The sequence below is a fragment of the Papaver somniferum genome, chromosome 4, assembly GCF_003573695.1.
Source record: "Papaver somniferum cultivar HN1 chromosome 4, ASM357369v1, whole genome shotgun sequence".
In the NCBI taxonomy this organism is placed as follows: Eukaryota; Viridiplantae; Streptophyta; class Magnoliopsida; order Ranunculales; family Papaveraceae; genus Papaver; species Papaver somniferum.
The window spans coordinates 158,415,325-158,438,863 of record NC_039361.1 but is presented as its reverse complement, the minus strand read 5'-3'; positions in this window follow the sequence as shown (position 1 = coordinate 158,438,863).

Below are 23,539 nucleotides of genomic sequence, written 5' to 3'. Positions count from 1 at the left end.
ACTAAACCCAAATATTTGATCCAGTGGACAGGCGTAGTGGGACGGACTATCGATCAAAATTTGATCAAAGACTAAAACCCAGACCAAATTTGGTCGACGACCAAGACCAAACCCAAATATAGTCGGGCGTTGATATAATCTGATCCTACACAATGGTTGTTGATATAATGTCCGCCACTTATCGCGCGTTCGTAAAGTTAACGCCTGATGCAGGGGCGTTGGTAAAGAATTCTCCTGTAACGTACGTAGATAAAGCTTACGCCTGGCATGGGCGTTTATATAGATTACGCCTGGCATGGGGCGTTTATATAGAATTCTCCTAGTGCAGGGGCGTTCATATACTTAACGCAAATACCTTAAATTTTGAATAAGATTTGCTTGGGGCGGGCTTTATACCTCCGCCCCATTTTTTTTTTATTTTTTTTTGGAATCTCACTGACCAGGCGTAATCTATATAAACGCCCCATGCCAGGCGTAATCTATATAAACGCCCCATTCCAGGCGTAAGCTTTATTAACGCTTGACGTTCAGGCGAACATTATACTAACGCCCGATCAAATTTACTCTTTTCCCACTACGCCACGTGACGGACTAAACCCAAATTTGATCTTTTTTTTTAGTCTTTGGCCTTTGGTTATACTCGTACCATTGAATCTCGTCCAGCCTAATCTAAGATCGATTCTCATTTCTTGTTGCTTCTTCTTGCTGGTTCTCTCTGGATCTTCTAAATCAGTTTTTTCTTCTGCTAAAATCAAGAAATAACTTAGGGTTTTTTCTCAAATCAAACCTAATTAACGTTACTCGTGTATGTTTAGAAGAGATTGAATCATTGGATTGAAGATTTAGTGGTGGTGAAGATAACGAGCCAAAAAAGACAGTTTAAAGAGAGGTTTGTCACAAACCCACTTCTGTTTTTAGTGATTTTTATCTGATTGTAAGCATGTTATAGTTATCGGATCAGCTGTAGAGGAGACTCAATTTCTAAAAGAAAAAAAAAGGTGTTTGAGAGATGAATTCATCGTCTGGAGATGGTATAAATGAAATTGAAGGAACAAAATTAAGTAGTGGAAATTGTTCAGCAATGATGTCTACAAAGGAGGAGGTTATAGTTGTAGAAGAAGGTGTTAGAGAGATAAGTTATTCATCTGGTGGTAGAATATGAAGGTGGGGTTTGAGTGTTTAAGACAGATTACGAAGTTGGGTTGATGTTAAATATGGAATTTAATGCATGGAAGGAGATACATGGGTTCACGAATCATCGGCAAGGTGTTTGAGAAAATGTGTGAAAGACAAGTTCATCCTACAAAATTTCATTTCTCATTCAAGAAGTTGTTGCCATCTTCCACTCCATAACAGGAGATCAGGACTTCACAGAGGGATGCAATTAACAGTTAGATGTGGTTGGTGTTAACACCACCAGGAACACCGGTATGTGAAGATTCGCAGGCAGTGATAGTCATTCTACAACAACACGATCAACTGATTGGGGGTTCTTAAATGGATCTAGTTTGGGGGTTGCTAGATGCAAATTTGTATTGTTCTTGGTAGTTTGATTCTCATATTAGGAATTGACAGCAGCAAGGTTCCAGAAGGAGATGAAATTGGCTGAATTGATAGTGCTTACATAGCAACATCGATGGGTTTCTAGTTTTGGAGAGCAATCAACAGCACAAGGAGAAGATGGTACAAACTTGAGATAGTTTGAGTTCGATCTGTGGTGTTTTTTTGGTTGAGGTTCAAGCCAACTATTTCAGTATCTGTCAACAGTATATCAACAGATTTTGGGAGCTCAGTGTTTGATTTGGTCTGTAATTGTATGGCTCCTTGACAAATTCTTGAGCTGGACGAAAGGAACTGAGATTTGAAATCAGGTGACTTGTGTGTGTGTTATCAAGAGAAGAACAACGAACCTATATTCTACATGCGGCGTTCAAATCTTCATTATGGGATCTCTGCAGTTTGTGATTTCAAAGCAGCAAAAATGGGTATTTGAGGGTTTTAGTGTGTTGGTCGTATGGGCAGTTATCGAAATTTCGATGAAGATTATGACAGCAACTAAGTTAGGGTTTCTATCAATGAAGATTTGAGTGGTATTCAGTCTGAAGTTGATACCAGAAGTGTTGACCGATTGAATCTGCAGTGGTGGTAGTTGGTTGTGCTGGTAAGGAAGGTGTTGTTGCCTTGGTCATGGGTGTAAATAGACTGAGCGAAGGAACTGTTGTTTCCGGAGTTGATTGTGTATGTTGTTTGGTCTCAAACTGTTTGAAGTGTTGAATCAGTGGAAGAAGGTGTTGTGGGTGGAAGATTTAAGAAGACGTAAGATAATGAAGAGAGGTGTTCTTGTTTATCTGGTCAGGAAGTAGTAAGGTGGACTAGGTTCAGGCCAATGAGTTGGCAAGAAGAGCATGTATCAACTAATATTGTTGGTGTCCATATCTCCTACGCATGTACTTTGTATACGAAATGATACCCGTTCGCTTTGAAAGGAAATCTGTGTAGTTGGTGAAGCTTTTGAAGGACTAAAACGTCTTTTGAGATGGAGAAATTTTGACAGCTGGCAGATAACTGCATCAAAATTTCCATCCACTGTTTTTGGTCAAATAAGGCCTATTTTTGTAAGAAATAAAAAAACAGGCTTAGTTTTGTAAACCATAAAAAACTACAAGCCTAGATTTGTAAAAAGCCCTAATTTTTGTTAGCTTTTCTCTTTAGTTTTTTTGTTTAACATCAATGGATTCATGGTGCATTGAAATTACATTTCTTCATATAACCTTTTGATGGTTTACAAAGTGATTATTTGTTTATCTTAAATTCTTCGTGCATAAGACAATGAATTTAGTTTTTTAATGAACGCGCAATTGGGGATATGGAAACTAATTGGGGGATATAGCTACATGACAAAATAGGGATCCTAATATCAAATCTGGGTCACCCCTTATGTAATTACTTTTTTAATTCCTAATCTAGCCCTCACTAATCACGTTTAGTGGTTAATAATAATTAGTAAAATCTTAAGTATTTTGGGGATAAATTGGTGTGTATTTTTATTTGAATTTGTGTGAGTGAGGTGAGAGTGGAAGGAGGGAAAAAAATTTTAGGTGGATTTTTTTTTGTGAAAATGGAAGATGATTGTGAGGAGAGAATTGCAGCTGCTGAATCTTTAGCTCAACTACAACAATCATATCTTCAATCTTCGGTTAATGATAACAATTGGAGTTATATGATGAACCAATACCTTTTTGGATCATGATTTTCGTGAGCATGAAGTGTTTTTTGAAGAACCAATCTAAGAAAGTAAACATGTTCAACATACAAGCAACCCCAACACACAGGTAATGCTGCTAAGAGGTCGAAAATTTGATTTTTTTTTTTTTTTGAAACCGCCATTTTTCTCTGAAAAAGATTGGTGCCGTCATACATGTAGTATGAATACTACGCCGGAACTCCCAAAATCGGCATGGTATTCATACTATTTCCATGCCGGCGCATGTTATCCCCCATTTTGAAACAATTTCCGGCGTTGTCTTCAACCAAAAAAACCATGCTCGCACGCAGTTAACTTTTTACCTACCACCGAATATTCCCTGAAATATTCAAACCGGCATGGTTCTCTCCTAACTTCCCATGCCGGTACCACAACAAAAAAATCCAAGAGTTAATTGAATTTTGAACATAGGTACCGGCGTGGTATAGAAGTTATCAAGCACGCCGGCACTAAATCCCGGTATGGTTTGAAAATTAAGTACCATGCCGGAAACGTATACCGTCTTGGGACCTTACATATTAAAGAATGCCGGTACCACTAAAAAAACATCCAGAAATTAGTCATTTTGGTAGTAGTTTTCCGTCTTGGTGTTAAATTTATCGATCATGTCGGCGCCATGTTCCGGTTTCAATCCTTGTGGATCGTGCATGCCGGTATTATCTTTTCTGGCATTAATATTCATGAAAATACAATGCCAGTAGTTTTTAAAATTAGGTCCTCTTTTTCAAGTTTATTTACGAAATGCCGGAACATTATTCTTGAAGGCTGGCACTTATTTCCGGCTTTGGTTATTTTGGCGGAAGTGTCGTCGAGCATGCCGGAACAGGTATAGTAATTTAATTTTTTTGTGAACTAATTCAATTTTATTTTCATTCATTCCTTAGATTTTTCCCACATTGATCCAACAAATTCCAAACCTCTTGGTCCGGATACGTCCGAATACTATGAAATACCTCCGGTATGTTACCAAACAATATTTTTCACCTAGTCTTTAAAACTTTATGTGGGGATTGATTGTAATGAACCTTATAATCTTTCATTGTTGTCCTCATATATGGAATAAAATCTCCAGAGGAAGCAATTTCTTGGGCAAAAGATACGGAACTTAAACACATGTGTGTGTTGGTGAGGAATACCCAACGTTCAGATTATCGTTTTGAGATGGTTTGCGAGAGAAGTGGGAAATACAATAACAAGGATATCCATAAGATAAAGGGTTATGTATATCCAAAGAAGACTAATAGGGTATACAAGACTCGTACGAGGAAGGATGATTGCCCCTTTAAGCTTGTATTCTATTTAAGAGACAAAGAAACCAATGAAAAGGAATGGGATTGTACGGTGTGGTTTGGCCGTCATAACCACGGGGATCCGAATGTTTTTGTTGGTCACTCCCTAGTTATGAAGCTAAAATCTCATGAATTCGATGATGTAAATAGAATGACCAAAGCATGTATCAAACCACGAGTGATTCTCAGAGGCTTCAAGGAAAAGGATAAGACGAACGTTTCTTCTCTAAGTACAATCTAGAGCGCTCAAGCAACCATTAGAAGGGTGGAATGGGAAGGGAGGACCGTTATGCAAGAATTTGAGAATATAGCTTGGGATCACAACTACACGCATATTATTAAAAGAGGATCGGACAACAAGCTACTTCAAATATTCATTGCGCATCCCTTGCTTTCACAATTGGCTCATACATGTTGTGGTGTTCTTATGATGGATTGCACCTACAAGACAAACAAATACAACATGTCGTTGTTCAACATCGTGGGGCAAACATCGGACAAGGTATCATTCACATTGGCTTGGTGTTTAATGGAAAACGAGAGGGATTACAATTATCATTGGGCATTACGACAATTGAAATTATTTTTCCCGAAAAATCAATTTCCGAGGGTCATCATAACCGATCAAGATGACGCACTAATGAGTGCTATATCCGACGTATTTACGGATGCACAAAATTTTCTATGTACGTATCATATAAGTCAAAATGTGACAAAACATTGCCATGCTTTGTTTGAACCCTCTAAGGTGGATATTAAGAACATAATGATTTCTCAACTAGAGGAAGATGTTCTCAAGAAGAAACTATCACCCGAACAGGAAGAAAATGAAAGAGGAAACATTAAAGAGCGGGTGGACAAAAAACACGACGAAAATCATAAAAAGTGGTTGGAAATTCTAAAGGATTGGGAGAAAGTTTAATGGTCTCTTACCGAGGATATGTATGAAAACAGATTGAACATGTTTAGTGCCAAATATAACGAAGTGTATCCAAGTGTCGTCTCGTACGGTCGGGATAAAGTGTTGGCTAAGTTCAAGGAAAGATTTGTGCATGCATGGACAAATCGGTATAGACACTACGGAAATGAAGCAACTAGTATTGCAGAGTCCGCTCATGGAATATTTAAAGATCTCATCCAGTCCGTCCAAGGAAACGTGGTTACGGTCACCGAGGATTTTGAGAAATACTTTAAGTCGGATATCGATAGGATCAAGAAGGCCTTTGAGAAAATCTCAATGGAAAGGATGACATCACATCTTCGATATCTTAATTTGCTCCAAGGAATAGAATCCAACGTCTCACAATGGGCAATAAAACATATTATTAAAGAAATGGAAAAGGAGAGAAACTACGGCAGACCGGGTGATGTGTGTATTTGTCCCGGCATGTATTAATTGGGGATTCCGTATCGTCATATGCTTGTGAAGTATGAAGAAGTGATACCTATTGAGGTTATTGATCCATTTTGGAAGCAATTATCTTTCGACCCTCCCCCTACGGAAGCTCTCGGACAATCACCATGGGATACTACAGAAGCAAAGGAATTCTATGAAGCTTACTCACGTGGAAACTCGGCTAGCCAACAAGTATTGTTGAGCCAACTAAGGATAATTACACGCCCATGGATAGCACAAAGTGAAGAGCCAACAAAGGGAGATCCGCCCGGTAGACCACAAATTAAAACGACAAGGAGAAAAAAAAGGAAAGAATTGAAAGCAATGAGTCAACGCGAATGTGAAGACGAGGCAAGCAAGAAACGAGACCCAACCGGATATGAGTTGATTTCCCTATCGGAGTGGATAGTGTATAAAAATTCTCTGAAATCGGTAGTTGGTGATTGATTTTCCTCAGAGAAATGTGTTGGAGCTCACCTATTTTTATTTTTTTTGAGGTATCAACTGCAATAGGTGTATCCACTTTAAATAGATGAAGACGCAACGGCTCTTTTCCACTTTATCATTCCGGCATTGTCAGTAACTTAGATTCCACGCCAGAAATGGTCTTTACTGGTTTATGGTTTGAAAAAAATAGCAGTTATGCATTGAATGTTCTGTTCCGGCTGTTAACGGAAGATGTTCGACCATGCCGGTAGCCTATACCCGCACAGTAATGTATATAAATTCAAAGCCATAACATGGTTTATTGCACACAAAATTTTGACACCAAATTCCGGCATAAAATAATATATAGTTTCTATGCCGGAGATATAACAGTATTGAATTATGTTAACGATGTAAGCCGGAACTATAATTTATTTTAAATGTAATCCTTGTCGCAGGAAGCACGAATGCACTTAGCACGTGCATCAAGCCTTCAAACCACTTGGTGACCCAAGTGGACGAGTTTAGTCTCGTGAGGGTTTACATAGAGATGTACCCACAAAACCTTACCAAAAACTACTCTAAAAACCTAACCAAATACCACTAAACCTATCAATCTTCTTAGAAAGAATCCATCTCCGATTCACCCAGTTGTTGGTACTCCGTGACTTTTCTTACAATGTGGTTCACGTTGGCATCAAACGTGAATGCTTCTCCCTTTTCCTGTAAGTAACGCGTTTTCACGGCTTCATGCTACAAAAACAACACAAAAACTTAGTTTGTTACATAAACTTTGAAGAAAAAAAATGGATTGTGTCGAATTAATCATAAAGATAGTTACAAGTTGTTGAGGGGACAATCTATTGCGGGTAGCGTGCTCGATCCGGTGTTTCATTTTTAGATACTCAACCACCGCATTTAGGATGATGTCGTGTCGTTGCTTGATTTGTTGAGCAGTTCTTCCTTTCGGGTTACCGTAATCGTGAATAAATTTGTTAAAAATCTTCAACCACATGGAATACCGCGTGTTGTTATCTATAGTTGAAGGACGAGTTTCGGCGTACCATGCTTGGGTAATTGCTAAATCTTCCTCGGAGTCGAACGATGTCATTTGTTGTATGTGGGATTAGGTACTATACTTAGCTATTTGTAGATGATTATTCTAGGGTTTAGGGTTTCTAAGTTAAGAGGCTGGAGGAGATATATAAGAACACACGAGTTTTGGGCTTTGGGTCCAAGTATTAGCTCTCTTTATATAGAGAAAAACCTCAACGACTAGTTTTTTTTGAAATCAGCCAAACTTCGGCATAGAAGTAAATGTGACATAGGATGCCGGCCCCCAGTACCGGTATAGTTTACTGATGAGATTTTTAATTGTTGTTGTAGTAATATAAGATTCGAACTCTAAGATTTGTGAAGACTAAATTTAAAGGTTCAACGAAAATAATAAAAGAGAGCTACTGGGACTAGGATTCCACCGAATTCATATCATAAGGCTCAATTACTCATTCTCAACAATTATCGCTCAATAAAAATAATATCGACTCTTATTTTTCCATAGTAGATTCTCAAAATATTAGTTATAAATCATAAGCATGGGACATCAAACATTTAAGCAAGCATGACCCATCAAATAAAATAATAACTAATTAATTCAAATCATAATTATATTTTAATTAGTGCAAAAGTCATATGGAAAATAAAATAAATTTACCCATGTATGAAACTCGGATTCCTCCATCGACCCAGTGTAGGGGTCTAGCTCATCATGTTGTAGACACTCTTAAAAGATTATTTTATTGCTCGAAAAGTGTTTACAATGGTGAAAATGAAGAAAAATTAAACGCAACTATTTTGCTCTTCCAAAACTCTCCCCTCTCCGGATACCTGTTTGGTCCTATTAGCATCCTATTTATACACAACAACCCATTACTCAAACATCTTTTCAAAATATTCTTCCATAACTCCACCAGATCTTCTCTTTAATGAAAGATATCTCAAGAATAATTTTTTTCTCCATTTATCACACATCTTCCTCTATTTGCTAGAATAAAATCCTGGGGATATTATATTTTTTATTTATAGACAAAACCACAGATTTTCTTTATCTTTTTCAATAAAAACAAACTCATCAATATATTATCTCTTTTAACTTCAAGATATGAAAACTTCCTGTATAATAGGAAAGAAGATATCTTTTCCTTAAATCTTTGAGATCTCCCATAAATTATGTGAATCTGTTTTAAATGAAGAAGAAGAGGGTGCCTCTATCCATTTGTTGGGTGCCCGTATCTGAAATGATGGGTGCCTTTATCAGTTCCTCTGGTTGCCTTTAACACTTTTTCGAGCTATTTTTCCAAAAGAGCTTATTTCCTTGAAAAGACTTAAAACAAGATTATTAGTGATTAAATTAGTCATAGCGAATGTAGTTATGGGTGAAAATGCGTCACACTTGCGTGCTCATCATTTACCGTTAGATGTTAATGTCGTAACTAGAGAATTTCTTCACAGCGAAATATGCACTATTACCGGCATGGTTGAACAACATGATTTAGCGCCGGTACAATATACCGGCATTGAATATATTATTGCGACCATGCCGGTATTTGTGAATTTCAAAAAAAAAACGGCTAGTTTTTTGAAAAATAAGACCGTTGGAGATTCATTTCTATATAATACCCCCCATTCCTTTGGAAAAATCAACACAAAGCACCCACCAAATAACAAAAATCCTTCTCTCAAGAAATAGATCAATCAAGCACGGTTGAAGTTCACAAGCGATGGGAGATTCATCATCAAGCTCTATTTGCAAAGTAAGTAGATTGAACATTACTAACAAAATATGGACAGTTTAAATCTTCATTACTATGACGCATAACTAATATAATCTTCTCTTACAGAATCATCATTGCATGTGTCAAATTTGTAAGTCACCTTCTTATCTAGCTATGGACTGTCCTTTTATCTATTCAAAGTGTAGAAGCTGTGATGGGACACGCCGATTTTGGATTGCAAAAACTGATGATGCTAAAATTGGAAGAATGTTTCTAAAGTGTTTGAATTACCCAAAGTGCGATGAGTTTCAATGGTTTGACAAAGCTGTTGAACTAGCAGAATCAAGAGAAAACCACAAAGGCCAATGCAAGCCTATCGATGGGTGTGATGGGTGTTATATGAAGGGAAAGGAATATATTGAAATAGAATAAAAACCAATGAAGATGGTCCTTGACACCCCCCCTTCCGGACGATGTCTTCGAAGAGATTCGCGAAAGGCTCAAAGGTTCTGCAATTGTTGAAAATGGATGGCTTACTAAATAGGAGATCATCTTAAACCAAAAGTGCTCCATTACCATTTTTTAGTATGTTTTAATTTAAAGTTTGAAATCTAATGTAATAGATTATCTAGGAATGAAATAAAGAGAGCATTTGTAACCTATTTATAAACAATACCGGCATAGTATATTTATCAAAATCCAATACCGGAATTATGCAAAACTATGCAAGAGTAAGAAAATCAGAATTCCGGCGTAGATTCAATAATTTTTTTAATGCCGGAACTACGCATAATCTACACAGAAACTTGGTCATTTTCATGCATTGTGCCCGGCATGGTTTTGGAGTAAATTGTTCCATGCCGGTACAAATGGCGGCATAGAATTTAAATTGATTTTTATGCCGGAACCAATACCGATGTTGAACTTAAACATTTGATGCCGGCGCTTCTCTTGTAAATGAAGCTTACAGAGACGACCTTTTACTAGAAATCTAAACATGTTCAACATAAACCAAACAACTGAGTCGTGCTTAAATGTTCTTCACCAAAGTATCATAAACCAAAAGTATACCAAACAAATAAAGAGTTCAACCAAAAACACAACTATAGAGTCCAACAATGTTAGAAATTGTTCAAAACAGAACAACCACCATCCAAATAACGAAACACAACTATAGAGTTCATCACTTGGTCTTTTTCTTCTAGGAAACGGGCACCTTCCTTCTTTCCCCAAACAAAGTTTTTTCACTTGGGTCTTCGATTTTATCAAGCTTTTCCACGACTTCCTTCATTTCTTCAAGGGATAGCACCTCTCCTTCCTCGTACTTGCAACCTAACATCTTCTTCAACTTTCCAAGCCGACGCCGCTAGTTTTATACATACAACACATAATTAGTATATATATGCTAATACAAAATTATGTATACATTAAACTGTTTAAGCAATTAACAATACTTACTAGCAATCCAACGGTCTTATTAAGTTGGGTCATCGTAGGTGGTGCCTCTATAGGAGTTGGAATGGGAGGGTTTTTCTGGGGTAGAACTTCGACGTCTTCCGGGCGCACGACAAAAGGATGTGATCATTCCAAGTAATTACCGATGTAGGCGGGATCGACTTCATCACCGTTGATCGCAAGATCCCAATTACTAGTATCTACCAAACGACGCGGTTCTTTATCCCTCCAATGTGTTGGTTCTGGAATTGGATCATACTCTACCCTCAACCTTGTGGAACTTGTCATGGACACAGAAAGGTCAAGCTGATACCTTTTGGTAGAGGCTGTCATGAAGGAGGGTAATTTCTTGTATCCAAGTTGCCGCATCACACTTCGAGGATCATCCATAATGTATCCCTTTGGGTGGAACAAAGGCCCATTGTAAAATTAAACGTTATAGAACCTCAAATATTTGCGGTTTTCTCTAGCCTCCTTGTAAGGGTCGAACATAACATATTTGGTAGTCATCTCGTCCAAAGCTAATCTCATTTTTATCAGTCGATAATTGTTACCGGGCTTCGGATGTTGAACTCGTATCTCTTGGCTCTAGGCTCCTCGGGGTCATCAACGGGATTAAACTTCAAGAAGGGGTTGTCCTTGAACAATGTTGGGAAATGTTCATAAGCCCACACCTATACAAATGTGAAATGATACATATAAAAATCAGTAAATTTTGTTTCTAAGTTCATGAAAAGGGTACATGTGAACAATATAAATAAGAACATAAGTTTAAAAACAAAATTACTTGGATTAGAGTGAAATTCCCAAAAAATTGGTTTGTAACCGCCTTAGAGGACCTTCTCATCTCCGTCATCAAATGTGCCATTACCACGGTGCCCCAAGAATATCTAAAGACATCCTCCAACGGATCCAAGTATTGAAGGTAGTTTGCACTAACCCTGTTGCCACTAGTGTCAGGGAATACCCTAGTGCCCAAGATGAATAACAGGTACGCAGCAGCTGTATAACGAATCTGTGCGGGGTCCCATCCATCCTTAAAACTTCTTTCCTTGGAGTTTTGAAACTTATCCTTAGGAAGGGTCAGCTTGATGGTCTTTGTCCTACTAATCTTAGATACATAGAAGCTTTCCACAGAAGTTTTGTAGTCCCAACCAAGCAACTTTTTAGTAAGCTCGTGCAACTTCGTCCATTCTAGCTCAAAAGAATGATTATCTCCTTCTGCAATTGATTTGTCAGTAACACTCAAGCTTATAATGCTCTGAGCATCCTCAGGGATCAAGGTCATCTCGCCAAACGGGAAGTGCATGGTATCTGATTCACCATGATACCTTTCGACGAAGCAACTTACTGTCACAATATCTGGCTTCACATAATTTTCAACCAAAGGATATAGACCAGAATCCTTAACTATTCCTTGAACCTCTTCATGCTCCTTAGAAAAATCCCAATGAGCCGCTGCTTGGTTTCGGCAAACACGCACATCCTTCGTATGATCCTACAATTAGGAGATAATACGATTAACAGATTTTGTATAAATATAAAACAATACATATGCACGAGATACAAATTCTTACATAGGTTTGATATATAGTATGAGCCCACGAGTCCTTGTAGCCAAATAGATACCCAGGATCATAAAAAGTTGCGCCCCAAATTTTACCACAATCAAGGTAGGTATCATGTCATCAACATGAGGAAGGTGCGAACCTTTAACTTTAACTTTTCCTTTGCCTTTCCCCTTGCCTTGTGTGGGTTGTTGACTTGGACCACCTTCATCCACTACTCCTTGGCTTTGCTTTGCTAATTGAGTTGGATCAATCTCATTATCTTCCTCCTCACTTTCCTCTTCATCTTGCTCATCTTCCTCCTCAACATCTCCGGTAGATTCACGGATTACGATTTTACTACGATCATGACCACTGTCCCAAATTTCCCCTCTTATATCAGCACCCAAACGCTTTTTGTTTTTTCCTCGAGGAGGCAGAGGCTGAGGAGTATCAAGACCATCCTTCCTTTTTTTCTTAGTGACATCATCTTTAGATTTTCTTTTGTTAGCCTCCTTTGCTTTAGCTTCCTTTGCTTTAGATCTATTTCAAAAGAAGCATGAAATAAATATAAGACAACTAACTTTCATTTCTAATACCGGCATAAATACACCACATTACGCATAGAATCATCACTACCTGCATCCTGAAAAAAATATCGAACATGCCGGGAGCTAATATCGGCATTGTAAATTCAAACGATTACATGCCGGGAGTAACTACCGGCAATGACAAATAAATTTTTAGGATGCCGATACACTATAGGAAATTCCTGGATAAGAAAACACTAGTACCGGCATCTATGTAAAATAAAAAAAAATGTCAGAACACAGTACCGACATTGGAAAAAAAATTATCGAGGATGCCGGTAGTAGTTCTAAAGTTTCTGGATACCAAAACTCAAGTAACGGCATGGAATCTAACCTAAAATGTACGTCGTTACAAATAACTAAATCCTAGGGTTTTCTGTTTATTAGAAGCTTACTACCGGCGTACTCGTTCTGGTGCGGTCTTCAACCTAAATTAGATGCCGTAACTGACTACCGGTGTGGTATTCATCCTAGATTGAATGCCGGTACTGATTTCCGGTGTGGTATTCATACGAAATTGAGTGCCAGAACTACTGAAACTCAACTGTTTCAGTTAGGGTTTCGCGATTCTGACCTAAACCCATAGCTACAAATCGATTGAAACACTAATTAAACAGTTTTAAATGACTTACCTTCTCACAGAAGCCATATTTTTGAGTAGTTGATCGTCCGATAACTCTTGTTCTTCGTGTTCTTGCTCTTGAGCAATCAAAGCAAGCCTTTTCTCTAATTTTTGTTGAGCAATCGATTTTGATTTCGATTGGGCATCTGATTTCTTTCGTGGAGGCATTCTTATGGGTTGGTTTTAATCGACGAATAAATTTTTGAATTAACGATTAATTGACGATGAAGAACGATGGTGTGAACGATGAAAAAGATGAAGAAAAGAAAATTTTGAAACCTAACCTAACTGAGAATGTCGGAACTGATAGTGTAGAAATAGGGGACATTTGATTTGGTCTTTGATTTTATGTTTTAGTTGAAAGGGTATAACAGTCTTTTCACATTGTTTTTTAATTAATCTAAGAGTGTTTTAGTATTTTCGGCCCAAAAAACACCCCTTAGCAGACACCTTTGGTTGGGGGAAGTAATTCATACCCCCTAATTGCGCGTTTTTAATGTCATTTATTTGAGAGTTATTTCTCCCATTTAATATTTGTGTCATTTGTGCAGTTTAATCTCTAAAAATAATTTTTGTTGGCTTTTCTCTTTAATTTTCTTTAATTTTTGTTAGCTTTTCACCCTTTGGACAACTCTATTCTCAAGGTATAATTCTCTGTTGTTTTGCTTGATTGAGATAATTTTTGTTAACTTTTCTCTCTAATTTTTTGTTTAACATCAATGAATTCATGGTGCCTCGAAATTACATTTCTTCAAATAACCTTTTGATGGTTTACAAAGTGAGTATTTGTTTATCTTAAATTCTTCATGCATAAGACAATGGATTTCAATTTTTGATTTCATTGTTATTCCTCCCATTTAATGTCAAACTGTTTCTTTTATTCAAAACTAATTTTGCTTAAGACAATTAATTTAGATTTTTAATGTCATTTACTTGGGAGTTATTCCTCCCATTTAATATTTGTGTCATTTATGCAGTTTAATGTCTCTAGATAATTTTTGTTGGCTTTTCTCTTCAATTTTTGTTAATTTTAGTTAGCTTTTCATCCTTTGCACAACTCTATTCTCAAGGTATGATTCTCTGTTTTTTTCTTGACCGAGAGAAACTTTGTTAGCTTTTATCATTAATTTTTTGTTTAAAATCAATGGATTCATGGTGCCTCGAAATTATATTTCTTCATATAACCTTTTGATGGTTTACAAAATGAGTATTTGTTTATCTTAAATTCTTCATGCATTAGACAATGAATTTCAATTTTTTATGTCATTGTTATTCCTCCAATTTAATGTCAAACAGTTTCTTTTTTTTCTAATTAATTTTGCTTAAGACAATGAATTTAGATTTTTAATGTCATTTATTTGGGAGTTATTCCTCCCATTTAATGTCAAACTGTTTCTTTTATTTCTAAATTAACAATTCTATTCATCCTCTGAACAACTCTATTCTCAAGGTATGATTCTCAGTTGTTTTGGTTGATTGAGATAATTTTGTTAGCTTTTTTTTTGTTAATTTTTGTTAGCTTTTCATCATTTGCACAACTCTATTCTAAAGGTATGATTCTCTGTTGTTTTGCTTGATTGAGATAATTTTTCTTAGCTTTTCTCTTTATTTTTTTGTTTAATATTAATGGATTCATGGTGTCTCGCGCCTAATATTTGTGTCATTTATGCAGTTTAATTTCTCTTTGTTACTTTTCATAAATATTATATTTTGTTATCTCAATTTTGTTTTTTCATTTGCAGTCAAAGGATAATGATCAGATATGATTGCTATCTACTCATTTTTATTCTTATGTTAGGTTCTTTTTAGTACCATACCATTTAATATCCATTTTTTTACACTAAATTTTTTATTTTTCTCTGGACAAGAAATTGTCCAATTAGGCTTTGACTTCTTCGGGCCAAAATCAAAGGATTTACATATATGGAGTGAAAATAAATAACGAAGAAAATGATGGTTCCATTGTTATGCACTTAACTTGGGTCGGTAAATAACATTTTTTAAATGTATTGCTACTGTTGTTAGAGAGTTCATATTCTTTGTTGGATTAGAGTCATGTACATGTTAGTATCAAATGGATTAAAGTTTCTTGATTATGTATATATGTTATTATTCAAATTTTTGGTTTTATGTGAAACTTGAAATTACATTTCTTCATATTTATCATCTTTTGATGGTTTACAAAGTGAGTATTTTTTTATCTTAAATTCTTCATGCATAGTCAAATAATGGTCATATGTAGTTGATATCTAAAAATAGTTATTATCTTAGAAAATCATCTTAAATTCTTTACACATAGTCAACCATCTTGCTGATACTGAAATTTAAGAAGCCTCAAAACAAGCAACGCCGAACTGGCTTATTGAAACTCACCTATAATCTTTTATTTTCTGAATTCAAGAGATTGTTTTTAAGCAATGAAGAAAGCGGTTTAGGGAGCAATACAACAATACAATTTTTTTTTCTGTAGGATGCGTCAATATATCTATATGTGTCGGGACTACACAAAATTTTCATTGCATGCATTTTATCATTGATACAAATGAAGAAGTTTTGGTATTCCAGAAAGGTACAAGCCTAACTTTTGCTAGAATATGTGGTTCATATGAACATATGTGATTGCGATGACTAAATTGTCGCGTTTTTTAAAGATTATCTTGGTTTAAGAGATCTTAGTGCATATGAACCCAGCTACATTTTGCATCTAAAGATACCATGACTAATACTTGATCCATTACCTATCTTTTACTATGTGGATATCATCTAATACTTGATCTTCTTTTATTTCATTGAAGATACCAACTAACCAAAGTCGATATAAATACCTTACACTTTCTAGAAGTTGATTTAAAAAATATTTTAATATTCAATTGTACTATCATGTTCATTTTATGCTAGAAAATTATAAATTTATGCATGTTTTAGGCCTCTTATGTACTCTTAAGTCAAGGTATAATATCAGTTCCATTTGCAAGTTTTCATCCCATTGATATTTAGGTTGTGTCTCTTATTTACTTATAGGTCTCAAACGCAAATGCTGATAAAGAACAACTCTCTTATACATGTATCGTATTGGAGGGGGAAATTTCTTTTGTTTGGATATATAACTTTATTTAATGCGAGTCTTTCACTACTTAGTTAAGACAATAAGATTGTATTATTAGTTTGCAAGGAAAAACATATTTGGCATATGATATATGAAATATCATCGCGCGCGTCATTTTTCACCGCTAAGAAAGATTTAAGGATGCTTCTTATTACTAGTACCCAAGGGAATGCTGTAGGATTTAATGTTTTACGTTTTATTTATTTATTTATTTTTAATTTTTTTTGACGCTATAAGCTGGGAATTTTTCATATGTTAGTTTAAACCATAAATGTATAGTTATCATTCTTTATCAAGGTGTTTCATATTACAGTATAACATCTTCCAAACCTAGAATATTATAGGGAATGATGACGTTTAACGGCCGTAAAATGACTGGCCGTAAATTATATTAACCCAACTGATTCAATTTTTTTACCACGGGTTCGAGTATTACTAATGTGTAACCATGCCAATTATACATTGGTACAAACACAAAGTCAATATTCGTATTTTAAAAATTTCAGCGGTTCCAAAATTAATGTAGATATAACATTTTTTAAGGATATAAAAGAAGGCTTATCAACTTAGATTCAACTTTTTGAATTTCGAAAAAAAATTACTAATTTTTTTTTGCACAAAATGACAATCTTTTTAAACAATGACTGAACTGCATTTATAATTTGGAATGCAATCGACAAGTTACTTTTATTCAAACCTAGAATTTCTAGGTGTTCCCTCTTAGGACATTAGGTTTTCAAGTTTGTTGGTATTATTTGCAACAACTATGAATGGATGGTTATCTCAATTACCATAAAATGAAAACGGGTGCAGATCCCAGTGTACACACTTACATTGGATATCTTAATCACCAAAAAAAAAATACTTTCTACTGTATATATGTCATTGTACATCCATGTGGACATCCTAATCGCCATTTAACAAGAAACCGATCCGGTTGATGGTAATAATATCGATCAAAGCTTATTCAGTTTGAGACAGATTACAATTCCCCCAAGTTTCTCACGCTCAGCTCTTGGTAGTCACACAAGAAAAAAAAATTTAACCAACACAAAAAAAAACTCATAGCCCCGTGCCGTTACGACACGGGTCATATCCTAGTAAATAAATAAATTAAATATATTTACTTCACTGCTGCTTGCAAAGGAGTTGAGCCACTCTGTTTTGCACACAACAAAGAAAAATTAGCACACGAATAAAATGAAGAATTTCTGCAATGGATTTGTAGTACTTTGAGAACAATTACCACAAGACACTAGTAATAATGAGAAGAACAATAGAGAGATGTACTATCATGCATAATATTTAACATCGTCGCAATTCTGCCGATTTTTCCCTTTTGGGCTCACGACAAAGCGAAACAACTGATTTGGTCGAGACAGAAAGGTGTCGGAAAACTCGGTCGACTCGGCCGAGATCAAGCCTACGAGTCAGCCTAGATGAGGGTATTTTAATAAGGATCATGTTATAGGGGCTGAAGGAATTATTAGAGGGACTGAACCTAATAGGACAAAAGGGGTCATTACATGGTAATTTCAAGTGCCCCTTATCCAATTTTTTTTTTGAAAAATGACTAATTAACCCTTTCTTAGTTTAGTGTTGATAATTAAGTTTCACTTATATTAACTCTTAATCAAAACAAAATCAGATTTTAGAGTTATAAAAAAAAAGGTTTAGAGAAGAAGAAAAGAAAAACTTTTGTGATATTTGTGAAACCCTAGGTTTTGATTCACAAGAAGACATCAACAAGGACTTCATCAATAAAGGTATGTGGTAATTGACTTCATTTGGATTCTTGTTCAATTCTACCTTTCTAATCTATCGAAACAAATGCTCACTCTATGGAACAATTCCTATGACGGTTAATGTACATTTATGTATATATACTCGAGGTTATTTGACACACGACTTTTGTAACAATAACCTTTATCCCTGGAAAGGTTCTCATGTTATAGTGAATGATCTTACGAATTCAACGAGCCAAGAATCACTCAATTCCGAGTAATAACGATGAAGTTATGAGTGATTTATTAAAGTAACAGTTTGCTGAAACTATTACAGTTCGTTAGTAGGAAACAATCCACCAATTGTTTGTAATGGTTCATGGACTTGATCCCAATTACGTGACTATAAGCCATTAGCAGGTTATGAAAACAGGGTTCTCGTGATACTCGATAGTCTTTCCCTTCTCAACTTCGCCTTCCTTGTTGCATCCATCCATTGTGCACACAAAAAAAAACTTTTTGACGTTACGAAACGTGTATGTATCAAAAGGAGCATGATACACACACACACACACATATATATATATATGAGTAAATCATAGGAAACCCTAGAGTTACTCGTATATGTTCCGTACGGGTTAGATAATCGTGCATTTATGGTTACAACCTTGGTGCGGGACCAAAAGAGTAATGGATCCAAATTTAGAAGTATTCTTGAGAAATATCAAAGACGCATTCCAAACAAATTGACGGCAGTCTTAGTTCAAAAGAACTTAAGATAATTGTTGATAAACAACAACTAGTTGGTCAATGAGAAGAAGACGGAAAAAGTTCCAAGGCAATCAACAAAGAAATAAAATCTCAAAAGTAGAAGATCAAAACTATTACATCATGTAAAGTACTGGAGCAAGACTCAACAGTTTTATGATCATCATTAAGTAGGATAATGAGAAGAGTAATATAACAACGACTACTTTCTCAAGACAAGAGCTCATCTTGAGAATTATGAACATCCTTCCATAACTACTAGGAGGATGCTTCTTTGACCAGTCAAGTTGTATTTTGATGAGCATTTTGCTCATCAAGAATATTGACTTCTTTTCTCCTTTCTTCATGAAGATTTTCAGAAAAATCAATAGGATTAGTTGAAAGATATTTAAACAAAAGTGAACAAGAAATACCTGAAACTGTAGCTTTCCTTGCCTTCTTAATACTCTGTTTGAGTTTTTTACACTTATCTTAAGCCCCGAGATTCGATTATTGATATGAATGAAGTTTGGAGCAGACACCTTGGAATCAAGGCTTTCTTAAGAGAGAGAAAAATAATTTGAACTTTTTTTCTTCCTCTTATGACTTTTTCTCTTCTCAGAGTAATTTAAAGAATCAGTTGTCCACCTGACATTCTTTCTTCTACATTTGTAGCCATTTGTTGTCTCAAAATCATAATCAAGAATTGGTTCATCACATCATTTTTCTTTATTGCAGACAATGCCTTTTACACCACCTAGATGACAAACAGGTTTAGTAACTTCGTTAGACACCCATACAAGAATGTTATGAAGTTTTTCATAAAAGAATCTGATTCATTTTTTATAAACAGTAAGATAATAAAGAAAAAATAAAAAGATAAAATACAAAATGAAAATGCGTCGATTGTCTAATGGATAGGACGGAGGTCTTCTAAACCTTTGGTATAAGTTCAAATCCAGTTGCTGAGACGGATTTCCACTATTCTTGAAAAGCTTACTTGAACTCTAATTTTTCTTTACAGTTGCAAAACATATGGTTTTTCCTATTTTCGACCTACGTTTTCCTACTCGCCATTCACATAAATTAACACCTCCATTTATCTTATTTACCACTCATATAAATGTTAAAATATCCTAATTATCACCTCTTGACTAGATTTTACACCCAACAATAAAATCAACCTAATAAGGAAAGGAAAAAAAAATCCTGAGTTATACACTATTTCTTCCTCCATCTTCACCCACTAACGACCTTCTCTTACTGCATCATCACCGATCAACACCCAATGCTCGTTGTCTGATAAATAAAATATTGAATAGAAACACATTTGGAAACTCCACTTAACAGTGTTTTTAAGCGGATACACGAGTCACGACTTAGAATTTAGCTTCATATATACATTTGTATACCCTGTTTGAGTATTTTGTATGAAAAATTAAAAGAGCAAGGTGTTTCGGCACCACTAATCATGAAATTAATTGGAAGGTCACCATGTTTAGGGATTTGGCTCAACAAAGCTAACATGATTAGTTCGTCCATTTTCTAGGGTTAGTAGTTTTTAATTACATGGAACTTTAGGGTTAATAATTTTTAATGAAAATAGAAGAAAAAAGAAGGCTTTAAGAGACCCTCCTGCCCAACACCAGACACTCTAGGATCCTTCCCATCCAAGCTAAATACAGTTATAACGCCGGTGGGCCAGACAAAGGAAATAGTACCGTTGATTAGTTGTCAAAAAAAGCAACTGAAGTTTTTCTAGCGTATGTGAAGCTTTTAAAAACCGGATAAATATTCTCATTTCATTTATTACTCGGATTAGACTCCAATGGCTTAGGTAAAAGGGACGGGAATGCTACGAATTTTAGATTTAAACCAAGTCGATGAGACTAAGAGCAAGTCTTATGGTGGAATCCATCTATTTTCCATCTTCCACGCCACCTCAACATCTGGAACTATGGATGGAAGCGCAAGTGTAATGGTGGAATAGTAGAAACGCTATTCTTAATGGAGCTAAAAAACGCAATTAAGAATGAAGCTTTTTTTCAGCCGTTAGATTTCAACAACTCATTTTAAATCTACGGATAAATAAAAAACGCAATTCTTAATTGCGTTTTTTATCTCCATTCTCAATTGCGTTTAACGCTATTCTTATTGGCGTTTAGATGGATTCCACGAACCCTTCCACCAATCCATGGAACCTTGCTTGGATTTTCTGTGGAAAACCCCAACTTGGAAACCACTAGATTTGACATTCAATGAATTTTCCACGCTTGGAATAGGTTGGATTCCACCATAAGACTTGCTCTAATGAGTGAGTCTCATGCGCCAGTGAATGTTGTGGATCGCGGTCTCACACACTAATCTCTACTGAACTGAGAGAGCAGTTGATTATAGTCTAATCTGGTCAACAGCAAGGAGATCAATGAAGAAGAAAGAAGGTACTCTAATGAAAAGGAAGATTAACAATGAAGAAGAAAAATAAGTGTGGTCAACCGTGGTAACAAGTTGATGGTAAATAGAAAATATTAAATTGAAAAATAAAACTACTTTTAATATTCTAAAGGAAGTGGTAATTAGGAAAAATGTGAGTGGCAAATAAGTGAAATTAAAAATATTGCCTTCACTTTGTGAGGTTAAATTAATTGATCAACGCCCATACATTTTGCCCATGCTTCTTTGATACTCAATACCGTGATGTCTAGCACGACTGTGTTACTGCCAGCAGGAGCGTCAAAGATCATCTTATTACACTCATTAGCAGAACCTAATGTATTGTTGTAGTCTCAAAAACAGTTGTCGGGAACTTTTTTTTTTTTTTTTGAGGAGAAAGGTTAATGTATTAAATGAAAATGTACAAAGGCAAAATGCCCCCATTTTAATATCAATTTGACATTTTACATTATGTCTATCACTACTTTTCCAATGAGTGATCAAGTCTTTAAAGTGTAAAATTTAAACCATTTTTGTTTGCGGCCGCATTTGAAGATCAGAAGCCTGACTTCAATGATAACTTCTGAAACATCTTTATGCCTGTTGTCAGTCATGACTCTATTGTTTCTTTCTGACCAAATTTCCCAAGTACTAATTGCAAAAATTACCAGTGGCCAAATTCTTCTACCTCCATTTCTGCCTCTTCTATACTTCCAAGCTTCAAGTTGATTGCTGATTGATGCTCCTTGAACCCAACTAACATTTTACCCACCAATGATATAACACCAAATCTTGTAAGAGAAAGGACAGTGCAGTAGCAAGTGGTTGACAGATTCTTGTTGTAAATTGCAAAGAGAACACAAATGGTTCTGAATTGTACAGCCTCTTCTTGTGAGATTGTCTGTTGTAGCAATTGAGTTTTGGGCAGCTGACCGCATAAAGAACTGTACCTTAGGAGGTACAAACTGAATCCAGATACAAGACACTGGGACTGTTATGAGAGGGTCTGGTAATTGCTCTACTAGCCATTGATAGCAAGCTTCTACACTGAAGCCTCCATTTAAGGAGCATACTACTGCATGGATGATAGTGTTTCCTCTAGCTGATTTATAAGAGGTAACCACGTCATAATGAGGCTGTAGATTGAACAAACCTGAACACCACTGCCAAATTTTAGTTGCAAACATACAGCTCCACAAAATATGCGCCAATGACTCTTCAGCCACCTTGCAAAGATAACATCTGTTGGCTAACTCGATTTTGAATCTGCTCTTGATCTTGTCTTGAGTCGTATAGGCTTCTCTTGAAAGTTTCCAGTTCTGCGCAGCTAATTTAGGGTGTATTGCACTCCTCCACAGAAGGCCATACACATCTGCAGTTGTATACTTCTTTCTAACCAGCTGTTTAGCTGAAGAGACCGTGAAATTACCTTTCAATTCTGGCATCCACACCCTGCAGTCAGTTCCTCCTTGTAACACCGGCAAATTGTTTAAGTTCACTCTGGTACAATTGCAAGACTCTGGGAGAGGATAGTTGTTTATATGATAAACCAATCAAAGATTGTTACCCAAATTTATTTAATGTCTCCAGGTCCAAGAGTTTGAAAATAGCTGAAGTTGGTGTTACTTGGAATCTCAGGGCCCCTAGGGTGAAGCCTGCACAAGTTACAACTGCTATTCAATCAAGGAATTTACCTCAATCTTCAAAAGCTTTAACTTGTATCTGGAACTTAATCCCAGCTGCTATCTTGTGGAGTATTTGGCAAGAAAGGAATGCAATAGTTTTCACTGACAAGGTGAAGCTACAGTTACAAACAAGGCTATTCTTGGTCCTTAGCAATTAAAGATTTTGAGCTCATCTCTTCTGCTGATGTTATGAATAATTGGCACTCAACTTTCTTTGAGAAGCAATAGTTGGGTATGTACAAGTCTGGTATGTTTTGAGCTTAACTTGTTTGTAGGTTTTTCTTTTGGGAAAATTATGCTCAGGCCCCACCGATGGGTAACCCATAATATGAGACCCTTAATTAAAAGAAGTTTAAATCTAGGTCCCGAATTATTAAAAGATCTTGATACCCTTGTGCATATTGTCAAGTCCATAATTAAATAAAATTTAAATATAGGCCCGAAATTATTAAATCTAGGCCCGAAATTATTAAAGTACAT